General features: G+C 39.6%; 1 protein-coding gene across 46 annotated transcripts in view; it reads right to left on the minus strand.

Annotated features, from left to right (window-relative positions):
• Sox6 (SRY (sex determining region Y)-box 6) overlaps positions 1-18,398 on the minus strand; it is a 569,905-nt gene that overhangs the window by 387,193 nt on the left and 164,314 nt on the right. For 4 of the 46 annotated variants that reach the window (XM_030242288.1, XM_006507501.4, XM_006507495.4 and 1 more), the window contains exon 1: positions 1,721-18,394. The exons of the other annotated variants lie outside the window; for them this stretch is intronic. The gene's annotated coding sequence lies outside the window, so the exon portion shown is untranslated. Of the gene's footprint in view, positions 1-1,720; positions 18,395-18,398 lie in introns of those variants that run through there. 46 annotated transcript variants of the gene reach the window in all.

Consider the following 18,398-nt stretch of genomic DNA (forward strand, 5'->3'; position numbering starts at 1 on the left):
GTCAAGTTTGGGAAGAAAACAAAATGAACCATCAACTTAATAAAGTGGCTGCCTCTGGCATGACAAGGCAAGACTGAGCAAGGCTTAGACTTTGGAGTGACATTTCACTTCTTATAAATGTATAGCATATTTAATATGCTATGCGATATAATTGATCTCATTTTTTGACTGAAATTCCACAGTAACATTTGTCAAAGAATTAATAAATGCAGAGAACTCCATTGTTAGTTCCCTCCCCTTCTTCAGTGGTCCTGAATTTCAAGACAAGCATGTCAAATTCAGGTATTTCCCCTCTTACATATTCAAGTTCCTGAACCCTGACTCCATAGACTTATACTATCAGATGCTAAGGAATCGTTAATTAGCCTGACTTTTGTTTTAGCATCTACCTTAATCCTAGCAGGTCCCAAGAACCACAGTGCTAATGTGAGGATTAAGTGAGCTAAGGCATTCACTTACCTCTAAGAACTACACATTTAACTAATATTATTATTTCATTTATTATGCTCTGCTGTTTCCAGCCCTAAATATAGGCCAGGACATGAGAAATAAACACAAGCCAAGTATGTGGGGCTCTATGGTGTTCTGGCACTCTAAACACACACTTCTTACCCATATTCAGATACACTCAGACACGTGCACACACACAGCATATGCTTCCAACTTGAAATTCATAATTTTTAAAAGAAGACTTTTGTGCTCATTTTAGGAATTAACTGATAAAATTTTAATTTGAAATGATATCATTATCATTAAAAACATACTTTCAAAAGTGTTCATTTGTTGGACACAACTGCAATTTGAGGAAATTGTCTGACTTCTAAGAATAATAGCCTCATATTCAAATTATTTATTACACAAGCTTTTTAGAATACTCATTATGCTCCATGTTACATTTTAAAGGTTTACTTCTGTAGTATCAGGCAAATTTTCAACCTTATAGAATTGAATATTGACATCAAAATTTCTTCTTCAACGGGAGCAGTCTTTGGTGGAAGAACATTATTAAAATCCTACCTTTTCACTTAATTTTCATTGTACAAATAGCACAGATCTTCTCATTTCTCTTCCCTTTCAATTCACAGATACAATAAAAGCTGTCTTTAAAAAGGACTTTAAATTAAACACAGCAAGGAAATGAGTCCTGGGACCCTGAAAATATCAAAACCTATGACAGTTTTTGTTGCATCATTGTCTGGAAAATATCTCAGTGAATCTTTATGTGAATGTTATACTTTAAATTATATTTAATGCCAGAGAGTCCAGAATGTGCTTTTGTAGGGGGAAAGGCAGAAAGGAAGAGGGGGAAGGAAGGAAGGAGAGAGAGAGAGAGAGAGAGAGAGAGAGAGAGAGAGAGAGAGAGAGAGAGAGAGAGAGAGAGAAGAAAGTACATTTGTCACTGGGGATTCTTTAGTTTATGTTACTTGAGGTGAGGTTTGGACTTCGATTATCTTACTAATCATTCCTCCATGCCCACTTCCTTGTTCTTAATCATCAATCTAATCGTGTGTTTTCAAAATTAAATATATTTATCCACTCATGCAAACACTTTCCGTGACCTTCTACTGACAGAGTGTACAGGGATCTATCTCATCAACAAGAACATTTGGAACTTCTTAGAATGTTCTAGCAGCTTTTGAATTCATATTAGGCGTAATTGTTTACATACATCAACATTCTACTGTTCAGAAATGAATATAAAAGCTTATGTTTTACTTACCAAGCTCTGCCATGCCACCCCACCGCCTGACCAATATTATCCACTCTTCGGATACTCATTCTTGCTAAGTAAAAGGATATTTCTTCTCCAGCTGGATTAATAATCAACTTTCTAGATAGTTCATTTGTAATTCTCTTCTGGTTAACCCTTAGCACGACAGCAGTCTGCCTACCCAGCTCAAGCTAACCAATTTACGACGTGGGAAGGAAAAGAGAAAAATTAATCATGCAGATGACAAATGGAAAGTTCAAAGAGAAAAGAAAAATGAGCGACACTTTGGATTAGGTCAAAAAGAAGCATCTGCCTCCAGTTTTTCACAAAAGGTATGAATGTTTGTTAGGGATTACAAAAGCACTTGGGTCATAAACACAGGAAGCTAAAGAGGTGAAAAACCTAGCCGGTTTATAGCACCACAGACCAGTGCATTCCAGTCCATGTTTACGGCTTTCTTGCATGCAGATAAACACAACTGGACTCCTGAGCATGTTTCTTTTAGCAGGAAGGTCTGACTTTCAAATTCTAAATGCCTTTTTCCTCTCCCAACAGCAGTAGCCACTAGGTCCCCTATCCCACAATAAGTGCTTCCTGACAATTTAGGGCAATTTTCTCCAAATGTGGTCTGCAAACACTTGACTCTGAATGATCTGAGATGCTTGTGAAAATGTAGACACCTGGACCCTCTGTCTCCAGTCCTAACATGCCAGGCAGTTCTCATGGGATGTTAAAGGCTTAGAAAACTCTCTAGAGGAACCATTACTGACCTCCTGTCAGAGACTCCAATACAAATTCTGAGGATTAAGAATTAAATTATTTACTCTTGCTGCTGTTAGTTTGACTTTGACCTTTTCAAGATTTATTTTTATGGTTTTTTTTTATTGTGTATACCATTGGGAGTGCCATGGAGGCCAAAAGCATAGGGTACCCCCTTGAACCAGTGTCATAGGCAGTTGTAAGCTGCCTGACATGGATGTTGGGTACCAACTCTAGTCATCTGCTAGAACAGTACAAATACTTAATCACTCAGCAGTCAATCTCTCCAGCCCTATGACCTTGACTTTCTGCCTTGGTTTTAGACCCTGACATTCTACCTTGCTTTATTATGTGTAAATGGGCTGTCTGAGACCATGACCCTTCCTTCTAGGATATTGGCAGTCGTCCATATGTGGACCACCCAGAATCTAGAATCTATCTTTTAGCTCTGTTTGGTGCTTAAGGTCTGACAGTGGTCTAAGCTCCAGACAGGCTTTTTTCTTGGTCTGCTTTATAGAACACTTTAACTCCTCTTTTTGCCTCATTTCCATAATGGTCTACTTGCTGGTGTCTATTGCCCAATCTCTTAGCTGACACACTGTGCTTCCTGTGTTAACTTACTTACAAGGCTATTCCGGGCCTAGCTTGCCCCTCTGTACCTGTTCCCATGTATAGTCACATCCAGAGATGGAAATGAACAACTAACTACTCAGAAGGTGAAAAACAAGCAACCAAGGTTCACATGGTGGATAAAAGCCTGGTAAGAATGAATAAAAACAGATGACAGTCAAGAACAGCTAATGTTCTTGGGAAGTGAAGTGACCACCCCATGAAAATAAAAGCCAAGAGCTGAGTCTTGAGCCCAGGCCTGTGATCCTTGCTAGGACAGAAACTCAAGCAGCAGGATTAAGGGTGCAAAGACAGCTCAATGGACATAGCAAGATCATGTCTCAGAAATAAAAAAAACAAGTAAGACTTTAAACTTGTTTCATTATAAGCATTTGCTTTTATTTTCATGGGGTCTACTAAGGTTGGTCAAAAAAAAGTGATTTAATTCACAGAAAAGGTTATAAATTGACTCAAACAGTGCTGATCCAGTAGAACCCAAGTAACATGAATTCCCATGCCTCTCTACCAATATTTAAATTTTGGGGTCTAGACTCTGTTTTTCTGTTTCTCTGTCACCTACAAAATTAATATAATAAGCCATGTCTTTTGCATCTTTTGGTGCATTTTTATGATTAAGGAATCATGATCATTGTTAGGAAAAAACTTTGAAATTACAAATATCATATAAATATGTGATATAGCTATTATAGCTAATAAATGGTCATATATTTTATGATTTAAAAAGATTATAATTAACATAATCACAAAGGACATAAAGGATTGTTTTTGTTGGCTCATATTACTGTCATTGTAAAAGGGATAAATATTTAATATAGTATTATTGTGATGTGGTACGTGTGCACAGTGTGATATGTTCATATACATGTATGTTTGTGGTATATGTACTTGTTAGTGTGAGTGCGTATATCTGTACATGTGAGAGCATGCACAAGTGTGGACACAGGTGTCTTCCTTCAATCTCTCTCCCTCTTTATTTGTTAAGACAGGGTCTCTCACGGAACCTGAAGTTCACCTATTAGGATAGGTTGTCTGGCCAATGAATTTCAAGAGTCAACTTTTCTCTGCCCATTCCTCTAGGGTTGAAATTACAGATGTGTTATCACATCTGACTTTGGATGTGGTTCCTGGGCTTCTGAACTTAGGCTCTCAAGCTTGTGCAGCACACACGTAATCAACTGAGCCATCTTCCTAGCTGATGTTACATTATTTTAAGGATTGTATAAACTTAACCCAGTAAAAACACTAAGAAAGAGCTAGTGGAATGTTCTTCGTAGAGAAATGTTGAAAAAAGAACCAATATCACTTAGTAGCAGGATATAGTAAAAATCAACCTAATTTTTAATCAGAGAATCTGAAACTGCAACCAGATAAAACCCTTAGGAGTCTTCTCAGAGAACCCAGAGGATGAACAAAGGGATGATCTGAAGTGACAGGAAGAACATTTGACACACACAAGCATCTACCTAATGCCAGAGTTCAGATGACCTCATGTGGAGAATCGTGGAAAACCTGAGCAGTAATCAACACAGACAAATATTAATGATGGTACTCAATTAAATAATAAGTATATATCAAAACTGGAAAAACAGGATCTGGAGAGGTGGCTCAGCATTAAGAGTGCTTATTGTCCTTGCAGAGGGATGGGGTTCAGTTCCCAGCACCCACCTGGCAGCTCATAACTGCCTGTAACTCCAGGTGATAAGGAATTCCTGCAAGTATATGACTCTCATAGACTATGCAGGCTCACTTATATACATATGCGTATATTCAAAAATAAGCCTAAAAACTAGGGAAAAAAGGAAGTCCTTGATCATTGTACTAATTGGTTATAAGTGTTGCTAGTGTGTGTAATAAATGCTTGACTTGAAATCCTTGAAATAAGCATAATTCAATCAGTATTACTATTGAGATTCTGAAACGGTGTTCTAGGCATGAAGGATGGATGACTACAACTACCCACAACCCCCTGCTACACAAATCTGGTATTCTATGGGAAAGAAGGTTAAGAATTTCAGGAGATACTGAAAACTAATGAAACCTAGAAACATATATAGCACCAGAAAAATCAGGGATGTAGTGCAAACAGGATAGTCAAGGTAGACCTACTAGGGAGGTGACAGCTAAATAATGACGGGAAAAGTGATAGGATTTCATGAGCTACTGCAATCAAGAAGGGTTTGTTTCCTTAATGAAAAATACCACTGTTTTAGAAATAAATAGAAGAGAGTCTTCCAAATTAACTTCTGAGTGACAGTGAAAATTAACAAAATAATTAATTTCATGGTAAAACACAGCATGGTGGACTGTGAAGAAGTCATTTTAAATGTCCTAAAAAATTATTAACATGAAAAAATCCAATGATTCCAATATTAAAAATGTGCCTATAGTATGATCCATGCATGCAAGTTTTTTTTTTACCCAATAACTATTTGCCAAGTGCCTAGGATAAGTCAGGTTTCACATTGAACATTAGAGACAAAACATAAATAACTATCCATGTTCTTTCTTCTCACACTCAGGCATAAAAAAGACTGAAATAAAATATACCTAATGTCATGGTGGGGTAAATTTTCTTTAATATGAAATAATAAGGTAAGGACATGGGTCATTCCCTTTTATGTCCACACACAGCCTAAAATTTCTAAATACTTTCCAAATGATTCAAAATATAAACTATGGCATTTATACTGATCATATTAAATATCATGATTCTATATTTGCTTTTGAGTATTTGAATATAGCACAAAGTTACAGTCTAACCATAATCTCCCGAATCTATACTACATTTTCAAATCATGTAACAAATTTAATGTCTCCAAACAGCTAATTGAATAACCTCAGGTCACTTTTTACAGACACAAAAGCAAGAAAAAAAGTAATAATTCTGTGACTGTGTAAAGAAAGTGTTAAAACCATCCATTATACTAATAACTTGAAAGCACATCAGAAAAAGGCAAGATGAAGAAAGTCTCAAGACCCTGTTAACCAGGCTTCCCAACCAAAGCTCATCTCCCCAGGGTTATAGAGATGTAATCCTAAACTGTACTACCATATTTGTTTTGTTCCTGATACAGGAAGTTCCATTTCTGTAAAAATAGAACTTCAATAGTTATCAAAAAATTTTTCTCTGAATACCACTAGCATTCCAGATATTAGCTTTACCACACCTCTCAGCCACTCAGAGAACCAGGAAGCAAGTTAAACCTGTTTGAATAATGCTTTCTCTCTCTCTCTTTTTCTTTTAATTCAGGTTTTCATATTTAGACAATACAGCAAATGGTAACCCTTTAGCTCTAAAGAGCTTGCACTTCCTTGGGCCAGTCACTTCCATCTTTCTTCACGTTTCAAATGTAGAAGTGTAACTAGCTAGTGGCAAAAGTCTTGCAACTCTGGAGTTTCATGACTCAGCTATATCAGCTCAACAAACAAAAGGAATACAGCTCCTCCAAAGAACAAAGGTTAGCACAAGGAGGATGGTTGGCTGGGCAATGGGAGACCTGGGATTAAGGGAGAGTCTCAAACCTCCAACTCCCTGGACCAAGTTCAGCTTCAACCAGAGAATCACGATGAGACAACAGAGAAGAAAAATAAAGGTGTCTGAGATCATCAAAAACAGTCTTTTTTGTTTATAAAATGCAACACTCCTTTCTTTATTCTTTTTAGCTCTCTACACAGAGAGAGGGAGAGGGAGAGGGGGAGGGAGAGGGGGAGGGAGAGGGAGAGGGAGAGGGAGAGGGAGAGGGAGAGAGAGAGAGAGAGAGAGAGAGAGAGAGAGAGAGAGAGAGAGAGAGACTAATATAGAAGGAAAAGAGAAGTCATTCATTTCACTGAACTACAAGTATTGTGACCCTGGGAAGGGTGATTTGGCTTTGAGGATTTTAAAGAAATGGTGCTGTATTCAGTCTTTTTCTATCACCATCCCCATATACAAAGCCCTAGTAGATCCTAAAATTGTGGCATTTTCTTACGTACATAAAAAAATTGAACTGCTATTGCAGCAACATCTAAACAGTTTCCTGTAAACTTTCTGTGATGGAAGTCATAGAATTTATGGTAAAACCCTGTGGAGTGCGGAGACAAATTTCTTTCATATTTATCATTCATTTTATTCTGTGTGCATTTTAAGGAAAACCTTTTAAGGGTACCAATAATGCAAGAAAGCGACAACAACTAAATTTATTGTTAAGTATCACATCACTGGTCCTCCGGGAGCTCGAAGAGAAAGCTTAAATCAAGCTCCACACGCTGGAGAGGTTCCCAGAGATGTGCTGGCCCAGAGGCAACCCATCCAGAGCACACTGGGATCTCAGGACGGTGACAAAGAAATACTACTCTCTCAACTGAAGCAGGTTGGGGACAGCCCTTTCCCTTCTCTTTTCTTTTCTTTCTTTTCTTTTCTTCTTTCTTTCTTCCTTTCTTTCTTTCTTTCTTTCTTTCTTTTTCTCTTTCCTTCTTTCTTCCTTTCTTTCTTTGGCATAGTACAAATTCTCTCCCCCAAATCCTCCCCTCCTCCTGTTTCACCTGACTAAACTGTAGGTATTTGTCCCATCACCTGACTTAGGGGCTGGCTGGCTTGAAATATTAGAGAGAGGGAGAAAAAAGAACACAATCTACCATTGTTTCCCCAGACAACGACCTTTCATGTCCTTGAGGCTCACCATGACCTTTTCATCTTTCCTATCCCAATGGTCTCTCCTAACAACTAAAACTGCACTCAGTTGGGCTGAATTCCAGATTGTCATAAAAAGAACCCTGTCCTTTCAAAACAAAACCAATTTTTACACCAAGGTGGGGGAGAAACACAAGTCCATTGTTCCCTCCCAGATGGAAGTTGGAGTTACTAAGGCAACTGCTCTAATCCTCCTTTTTACCACCTTTTTCACATCGCTGGCCTATCAAGTATGCTACCTTTTAACTCATAAGCTCAAAAGCTGGTCGTCTAACTGGCTGCCCTAATTAGCTACGATTTTCACACTACAGACAACATGATGAGCTAATCGAAATTTGCAAAATAATGACGTACCTCCAGCAAATATTCCTCCTCCTGAGGCCCAGTCTTAGAATAACAATAATGAGAGCATTATTAGAGAAGGGCATTAAAATGCTGCACTGCTGCTAAACAGAGAACTTAATTGTTCTGGTCTTGTCCATTGAATCAACAACCTATTGTTGTGGACTTGAAAAATAAAGGACTTGAGAATGGGTGCCATGATGATTGGTCTGTGGCCATACCGGCACTCTGTGGAATTGTTTTCTTTTCAAACTCTTGATGGACTAGTAGCTTTGTTTAAAAGTAACATAAAAGGCGATTGTCTGGACTAAAAAAAAAAAAGTCCTATTTATTGAAATCCTTAGAAGCAGTTGCATGCATTTGTTCCTGACCCCTGAGATAAAAACACAGTGATCATAATACCACCATTTGTGGAGTCCTGTCACCACTGCCTACAGTAACTCGAGATAAGAGACTGTCTTTTCTAGCTACAGTAGGAAGGAAGGAAGTACTTCTGAGCAGAAAGCAGGAATGACGAAAGGTCAGATCCCGGAGAAAGCTCATTACTCTCTGAAGGGGGGACTTTAAAATAATGCGAGTCTAAGAACCCTGTGTAACTGCAAGTAAGAAGCACACAGCTTTTCCTCCCTGCCCACCCCACCCCCCAGCCCTTGAGATTCCTGCCTTTAGTGAAAGACAATTAAAATAAAATGATTATTAAACAACAGAGACGGCATGTCTGGGGCAACCTGGAGGACAAGAGACCTAAAAGCTTCCAGGTCTCTGTGCTTGTGCTCACCTCTGTCTGCAGCAGGAATAATAAAACCCTGGAGTTAAAGGTTAACTACTGTAGGATTCTTAGCAGAAGAAAAGCCCTGTTTACACATTGGAGAAGTGTCTTCCATATGGAGCCCTGGCTTGCTTTCTGTGAGGTCAGGCCAGGAGCTCCATGTGGAATGGTGGGGTGGGGATTGATTTTGTTCATAGTATTGGGGGGATCTATTTTTAAACCAAGTAAAATCTGTATTATATAAAAATGTATTACATTGTAAATAAGACCTCTTCCTTCATTCATCCTGTGCTCTGCTTCATTCGTCTTCATCTTGTTAGGCTAAATTAATTAACAATCTCGCTGCTGCACACTTTCTCTTTTCATTACATCAGATAATGGTGGGCATGTGGAGAATGCCCTCGCCACGGGAATTCTGCAACTGCAGGGCCAGGGAGAGTTTCTAGGTATCCGTGTAGTAAGATTCTCTTGTAAGTATTTATTCGGTGTGCCTTTTAGAGTTAACATTAAATTAAGCACCCAAATCCTTAATATATTATCATAAGAAAAATAGTTCCAAATAAAAGAAAAACTAAACTGAAAGGTGCAAGATACTTTAAACACACACATACACACACACACACACACACACACACACACACACACCCCACAACCAAGTCTCACTGTACATTTCACCTAAAATAAACTTTCCAAATTTGGCAGGTGTGTTTTCACAACGCACCGTGAGGCTGCATGGAAGACTGAGAAGACACACCCCGCACTGTTCCGCCCCTCGCTTTGGAATGTCTAGCATGTGATAAATGCATGATTAGAATCTCACTGGTCAGTCCCATTATTTTAAATCTATGAGTGCAATGTGGTCAGGACTTTTGTAAGTTTCCTTTTCATCCTGAAACCCAGTGGCATCTGGGGCTATGCAAATGGACAAAAAACGTAAAGCCCTTTTTAATCTTTTCCCTCATCAACCGGTGCTTCTTTCTCCAATCACAGCTTTGTGCGTGCTATCTTCCTGCACTCATTTCTTATTTAATTAAAACAGACACTGACAGAAGGACATGGATTAGTACTGTAATGATGCATTTACTCAGATTAATCGGAGGCTCCTTTTAGAGTAATGGCTTAAACAAAGAACAAAAGGAAATTGTTATGAAACAGCCTTTTATCCCAGGCAAAGGTCGCATTATGAGGTTTTTAATTTTGTCAGCTTCTGTTATGCTTTGCCTTGCTAGTGGAACATGAGAAGTGCTTTTACCCCCAATAAAGCCAGTTATTATAAAAACAGCCATTAAAGCTGCAAATTAAAATGTCTGATTTTAAAACAGGTTACTTAGCTTTCAGAATCCTCTAATTAGCATGGTGTGCATTGTTTTGAAGAAAAGAAGACTAAAAATGCTAATGACCTACCGCCAGGTGACCAGCACTGCGGCATGAAATAACAAGGCCCTTCCCAAAGAACTGGGTGAGTTAACTACAGGATAAATAGTAAGGACCTTCCCAAGGAACTGGGTGAAATCACCAAGGGCAGGACCTAGCCAATGCTCCTCAAGCACAGCTCCAGAAACAGAAAGCCATAGCTTCTGAGAAGTATCCTGCAAGGCTCTGCCAATGTTCAGAGGACTCTCAGCCAGCACCCTTTTATTTCATCACAAAAATGAAAGCAGACTTCTTTCTCAAACAAAAGAAAAGGAGAGGAAATAGCAGTGCTTTACAAAACACATAAAAACAATAGCCTTCTGATTTGCAAGGTCAAAGTGCAAAGCAGAGTCATGTGCCCAATAAAACTTGCTCCGCCTCTTGTCAACCAACCTTAGCTCTCTTGGGTAAGCTGGACCTGCTGTGTCTGGAGTTAAGTTTTAAAAGTTCAGTCTATAGTCATAGCATTCATCTACACTGTGCTATCTTCAAACGGCCCAGAGGTAAAGTGTAAAGTGGGTTTTACTTTTCTAAGACTCTCTCTCCTTTCTCTCTCTCTCCTTTCTCTCTCTCTCTCTCTCTCTCTCTTTTCTCTCCAAAACTTGTTCTTGGTTAAAGTTGCTCTTGACTAAAAATGTTCAGTCATGTGTCACACAATGACAGGGACATGGAGTTGCATAGTTGTACACAAACAGTCATCTCGTGGGGTTACACATCACACTAGCACACATAGGATCTCCCACTATTCAGACAGCCATCATAAGCCTGTAACTCATGTTATGTGTCCTATTGTATGTACTCAACTTGATGACTTACCTGTGTCATTCTTTAAAATTACATAATCCCATGTTCTAGAAAGCTACTCTACATTGGCTCCATGCACAGACTGGGGAGGGAGTACCTTTAAAATTTCACAAAAAGAATAACTACTTTTTCCCACACTGGTACCACCGAATGCTTTGCTCTCTGAAGATCCTGGGTCCAGCAGTGGATAATGTTCCCTTTTACCACATCCCGGCCAACCAGAAACAAATTGTCAGTGGGATAACAAGAAATGAATAGCTCAGTATCATTAGTGATGGTAGTTGAGTTACATACTTCAGAGATGGGTTATCTGAGATTATAGAAATATTTATGGCTACAAAAACAATGAAAAATTTTGACCATTGCAAAACTTAGTAGCTTAAAACAAGTTAATTCATGTGTTTGCAGCCATTTAATTTTAGATGAATCCATAAACTTACCTTGAATGGCTAGGTTTTTGGTGCTCTAGGATGGCACTGTAGGAACAAATGGGGTCTCTAAACTACACTCCCTACATCTCATCCTTCATTAATAGAGCAATATCTGACCAGTCTGCAAGCCTCTTCATGTGAGGCATTTGCTCTCATCCCATTAGCTAAAGAAAGTTAAATGACTAATGCTTCCCAGGAGAAAAAGGATACTGTGAAATTTCAAGGCAAAGGCTTTGAATATGAGCACGATTAGAAAATAATCAGGTCTTTAAAATGTCAACACTAGCAAAGAAGTCAAGGTCATTTAAATTATGCCTAAAGCTCTGCAGAAGGAGCTTCCAACTCATTCCATTGTAACTAATGTTGTCTAGACAGCTACTCAGAATTGACAGAATTTCCATTTTGATACTGAGAAAAGGCTCTTCAAAAGCAATGAACAAACAGTCCTCTCACATTTGTCCCCACTGATTCCCAGTGGGAATACTTAAAATTTGAAGGAAATCCTAAAATGTGGCCTATACAATATGTATTTTTATGTTCTGATGGACTTGAACTAGCTATACCTTAATAAAAGAAGATTTCAAAACTATAAACTTCTGTAGATCTGAATCTCCCATGCTACACATATTATCATCTATGGAAAGATATAATACAGTGGTTCTCAGGTTGCAACCTGTTTGTTGTAGCCCCTTTGGAGATCTAAGTACCCCTTCACAGAGGTCTCCTAAGACCACCAGGAAACACATGTTTACATTGTAATTCATAACAATAGCAAAATTACAGTTATGAACTAGCAACAAAAATAATCTTATAGCTGCAGGTCTCCACAACATAAGGGACTGTATTAAAGGGCTACAGCACTAGGAAGTTTGAGAATCACTGACCTAACAGTAGATGAATCTATTTTCCTCATCTCTCAAAAAATATAGTTTTCTTCCACATTAAGAAAAAAAAAAACAAATAACCACTAAATTGTAGTCCTTTGCTATATAGTACTTCAAAACTACAAGATCAAAATTAAATAGTATTTTTTAAAATTGCTTTTAAACCTCAGCCCATAGAACTCCCAAACCTACTGTTCCTCCAGCATCTTTAACTATGATAAAGGAAAACAAAGAGAACTGACCTAAGGCATCTCACAAGACAACTGAAAACAATTAAGAAGCTGAGTTGGATGCTCACAGTCATCTATAGGATGGACCACAGGGCCCCCAATGAAGGAACTAGAGAAAGTACCCAAGGAGCTGAAGGGGTCTGCAACCCTATAGGTGGAACAACAATATGAACTAACCAGTACCCCCGGAGCTCATGTCTCTAGCTGCATATGTAGCAGAAGATGGCTTAGTCGGACATCATTGGGAAGAGAGGCCCCTAGGTCTTGCAAACTTTATATGCCCCAGTACAGGGAAACACCAGGGCCAAGAAGTGGGAGTGGGTAGGTAGGGGAGTAGGGCGGGGGGAGGGTATAGGGGACCTTTGGGATAGCATTTGAAATGTAAGTAAAGAAAAAAATCTAAAAAAAAGAAAAAGTAGAAGAAGCTGAGTTGGCACTCTGTAAATTCTGTTTTTGATCTTAGAGGTGAAAGAGTAAGAAAGGTATCCACAGTGACTGTGCCCACTTCCTCAAGTTGATCTGGAAGAGGCACTACTTAACTCTAGTGTCATACTTAAAGCCAATCACCAGTCAATCTACTCACAAATACCTACCAGTAGTAGGAGTGATAACTATGCAGGGTTACTAAACCCTGTGGCAAGGGAACTCAGATCCTAATAGCATTACTGAATACTTTCTCCTATGAGCAACTAAAACAGCAAAGTGAGGATCCAGCATATCCAGACACTGATCCCTCTGAGCCAGTGCTGATAAAGGCTGCCAGAAATAAGTGAATAAAAGCCAATGAAATGGAAGAGTAGAAAACAGAATACAGAGGTGGGATAACTACTGCTATCGACATTTTGAAAAATTCATATGGAAACCTATAACAATAGAAGTTTCCTAAATTTAGATAGATAGATAGATAGATAGATAGATAGATAGATAGATAGATGGAGATATAGATATAGATATAGTTACCATATAATGGGAGGCTAATACCCAACTAAACACCACATACTACCAAATAAAAATACCAATACCAGGAATGGGTTACCTCTTTTTGAGCCCTTGGCCCATTGGGTCCCAGAGTCCTCCAAACATTACAGGCTATTTCCAGTGCTTTTTAATTACCCTCTGGAAGTTAACAGTGAGATTCTATTGCTGAGACACCACATACTTGAGTCATAAACATGGAAAAATCAAAAGGGTAGTAAACTGGAAGCATAATCCCTCCTAGCCAGCCTTCACAGCACTGGGGGAGAGGGGCTGAGCACACTACTAAAGAAGAAAGGAAATCACCAATCTCACCCAGCTGTGAACTCTGTGAGGTAGCCAACTACTTTCCACCTATATTTAAAGCCTTCTTCACAAGATGGATCCCATAGCTGGCACTTGTTATACAGAGACATAAAACAAAACAAAACAAAACAAAACAAAAAACACCTGTGATCAGATAAGTCATGGGCCTTTGGGGGGAAGCTACTAGTACTCTGCTAAATGAACATAACATTAAAATGACTCCTAATGACTTGCTGTTATATCCATAGAACAATATATCATTCAACCCATATCAAAGAAGCTTATAGTAGAAACAGAGAACCAAAATTAGACAACATGCAGAGAGCAAAACCTTTGGAGTCTTAGACCTAAATGGGACATCTGTATCATTCCCCTCTCCTCAAGGCTCTGGACACTCACAGAAGAAGGGGCAGAAAGTCTATACGTGCCAGAGTCTGTGGATGACTTCAAGAAAATGTCATTTTTCAGACACATGCATGTATGACAATTGTGGAAGTATGTACAAGATTTCTGTAAGCTCAAGCCAGACAAAATCCTAGCATAGGCTCAGGGGAGGTGGGCAATGAACCCCACCCTTCCCTGAGGAGTACTGACTTGGTAGCTTCTGTGAAAGATAGGGAGGTAGCTTGAATAAGAATGGTCCCCATAGGCTCATATGTTTAAATATTCAGTCTCCAGCTGGTGGAACTTTGGGGGATGGAGAAGGAGGTGTGGGCTTGCTGAAGACTTGTTGTGGGGTGGGGTTTGAAGCCCAGTTCAAAAGGTTTTAGAGGAGAACAATATCAGTAACTGGTCTAGAGATGATTCCTTGATTTAAAAAAGAAAAAAGAAAAAAGGTGACTATCTACTGTCCCTTGTCCTAACAATTTTCCTGAGGTTAAATTGAAAAGCAATGGACTAATTTCTTCAATAGAGGAGATTTCAAGATAGCTTAATATTGGCTGTATTGTATGGTTATTAGTAATCATTCTCATATAGGTCTTCAATAAAAAAGAGCAAACAGGGCAAAAAGGATACAAAGTGTACAGTTTGAAAAGTAAAAGAGCACCAAGAAAAGTTGATATTGGAGCCAAGGCTTGTGCTGAACAAGATAAGGAGACTAAGATAGGCCTGGCTTCACTGGACAGAGGAAAGGACGCCCTCCGGGCAAGACCACACCCAGCTAAACTTCCATCTTGGGAAAAGAAAAAACAGCAATGAATGCTGTTGCAAATGTGACATAAAGGGTGTGGGCTCACCATCTCAAATTTGGCAATGTTCTCCATGCAGTTATAGCTTTAGAGTCATGAGATAACATGATAATGGGGTTGTGGATTCTTTCTCCAAAGTTAAGGAAAAGCTGCTGAGGCCAAAGATATGGCAGAGAAGTCCCTGCATGGAGGCCCCAAGAGGCCATTTTGTGAAAATGTCAAAGTGAACCCTGTATTGTGTTGGAGACTCAAAGACATCAAAGGTGGGGGGGGGGGGTGTCTGCCATGGAGAGCTGCAAACAGAGAGTGGAACCAGCCCCAGACAGAGAAGTGTGTTGTAGGCAGCAATACTGGAAAGAAGAGCTATCTAAGCCCTCTGACATCAGACATGGAGCTCCAGGATTTGGAATTTGCCTTATTATTTAGCTTGATCTTGCTTTGGTCCCTATTTTCACACTATGGCCTGTTGTGTTAACAGTTTCCTCAAAAATTAAGACATTCCATACTGCAAGGAAGATCCTTAAACAGGAAGGTAAACAAGTCAAAATAGCTTCAGGAAGTCCCTGAAACTGACATGATTCACTAGACTCTTCAGAGTAAGCTGTAAAAGCTGAGGGCCTCTGAAACTAGTAGAACAGAGCGAGCTACAAAGAAGACTGAGAGGCCAGATTGGACGTGTGGAAGAAGCAGAAACCAGCTGAGTTGCCTGGAGGATGTTTAAATCAAATAAGGACATTCTCCAACCTGCTGAGCTGCCTGCAGATGATCACTTTGTGAACTGTCACCCATATTGGACTAGGCTTTGGTGAAGCAGCTATCTTTTAGTCATCTTTGCTCCTGTTAAGTAACCCAAATAGCACTCTTTGGTTCACCAAGCTGTACTTTGGTGGTATCTAGTCCACCAAAAGTCCCCAGGGTTCACTCTCTGGGGTGAATAGATGTATGTATTGTGTCTCCTTAGGAAAAGTTCTGTCATACAACATAATTGGCACCTGAACAGGGACACAACAAAACCAAAGATGAATTGGAGAGAAGTGAGTACATGGTCCTGGTCATTTATGGGTAGCAACTGAGGCTATTGCTGAGCACCCTGAGGGAAGAGCATCTATGAAAGATATTCCAATAGACTTGTGCTTTTCCATATAGTGTATGTTCGTGTGCCTTTGTGCTTTGACAACAGTTGCATGTATCTTACTATGGGTAGTGAGATATGCAGCTAAAGCTGAAACATCGGGATTAGGGGTATCTGTGGGCAGAATCCCAGAACGGCAGCCTTCATCTATGTGTATGGGGTGGCATGTCTGCTTGGTGAATGGGATCTACCTTGTGACTACAGAAACACCCTGAAAACAGTTAAAGGTTTAGAGGAAATCTTCCAGTCTTCGAGATTAGTATACAAAGATCAAGAGTATTGGCAGCAGCAGGAAAGGTTGCCTGACCTCTGTCCTGTGCAGTTAAAGATGCATCTGAGGCTGAGATAGTGCAGGAACTTGTTTATGTAAAGAAACAACTGCAACAAGAAAGGGAGTTGAGCTGCAAAGAAGACTCTCAGCCAAGCAAAGCTGCAAAGATGACTCTGAGACCAGACCAAATGCCTAGAAGAAGCAGAAACTAGCCTAGTGCCCAGAAGAGGGTTAGACCAACTAAGGTACCTGGAAAGAACATTCTCCAACCTGTTGAGATGCCTACCAGATGCAAATATGTTCCCAAGTTCCCAGATTTGTGAGGTGTTACCCATGCTGCAGTGGGCTTTGGTGAAGCAACTGTCTTTTAGTCAATTCTGCTCCTATAAGTAACCCCTCACCCATATTCCTGTAAGTAACTCCAATAAAATGTATTGACTCACCAAGCTGAACTTTGGTGATAGTTGTACTTTGGTCTGTGGTAAGCTTCCTAGCTGGAAAGAGTAGACATATGTGTTGTGCCTCCCCAGGAAACATTTTGTCACACAACATACCCAACCCCTTTCTTTTGGAATGGCAACACATATTCTGTGCCATGGTATGTTGGAAGTATATAACTTGCCTTTTGATTTTCAGGTGGGTTGTAATTAGGACTACATTGAGTCTCAGAAGAGGTATTGCATTTTGAAACAGTGTTAAAACTGTAAAAGACTGTAAGAATTTTTGAAGTTGAACTAAATGCATTTTGCATGATATGGCCATGAGACTGTGGGGTCATTGAGTGGAATGTGGTGGTCTGAATGATAATGTCTGCATAGGTTCATAATTTGAATACTTGGTCCCCAGTTGATAAAACTATTTGGAAAAGATTAGGAGGTGTGGCCTTGTTGGAGATCTGACATTAGGAAGAGTTTAAGGCATCAAAAGCCTCCCACCATCCCCAGTCCACTCTCTGCTTCCTGTTTGTGGATGGAATGTAAGCTCTCAGCTGTTTCCTGCCTGCTACCATGCTTCCCACCATGACAGTGATTATTCCTATCCCTCTAAAACCGAAATCCCCAAACAAACTGAAACCTTTCATTTCTAAGTTTTCTTGGCCATGATGTCTTATCAAAACAATAGAAAAGTAACACAGGAAGATTGGGTTTTCTTTAGTGGGTGACTTCTGACTAACAGACTACACTTCTGGGAAAGCCTTACTCTTAAGAGTAGCTGGGTGGCTGCGCAGTGGTGGCGCATGCCTTTAATCCCAGCACTAGGGAGGCAGAGGCAGGTGGATTTCTGAGTTTGAGGCCAGCCTGGTCTACATAGTTAGTTCCAGGACAGCCAGGGCTACACAGAGAAACCCTGTCTCAAATATCCAAAACAAAACAAAACAAACCAAACCAAAACAAAACAAACAAACAAAAACAACAACAACAAGAGTAGCTGGCCAACACTAAATGGGGAATATGGGAGGGAGGGGAAGATGTGGGGTTCCACAACTTCTCTGAACATAGAGGCAAGGGGGGATCTAGGACAAGTAGGAGAAGAGGGAATGTGAAGATGATCAAAATACATTGTATAAAATTCTCAAATAAATAACTAAGATATTATTTAGAATACATCAAGACCAGCAAAGCCCACTGCTGCATCTAAAATAAAAATAAAAGGGAAGTGCTTGCTGAAGTTCACCCAAGTGGAGCAAAGCACAGTGAAGCCCATGTAAGTGTTCTCGTTCTCCATCAATTAAGAACCTCCATCAATTAAGAACTTATTTCAATGAGGATTTTGTTTTAAATCAAAGCCCTAAATTCTGGTTTGCTCTTTGTCAACAAGGACAGCATGGGACAAGCATGCAGCTTGTGCTGGCTTTCCATGGTCTGATTCTCCCTGCTCTCAC

Source organism: Mus musculus, chromosome 7 (genome assembly GCF_000001635.26).
Source record: "Mus musculus strain C57BL/6J chromosome 7, GRCm38.p6 C57BL/6J".
Classification (NCBI taxonomy): Eukaryota; Metazoa; Chordata; class Mammalia; order Rodentia; family Muridae; genus Mus; species Mus musculus.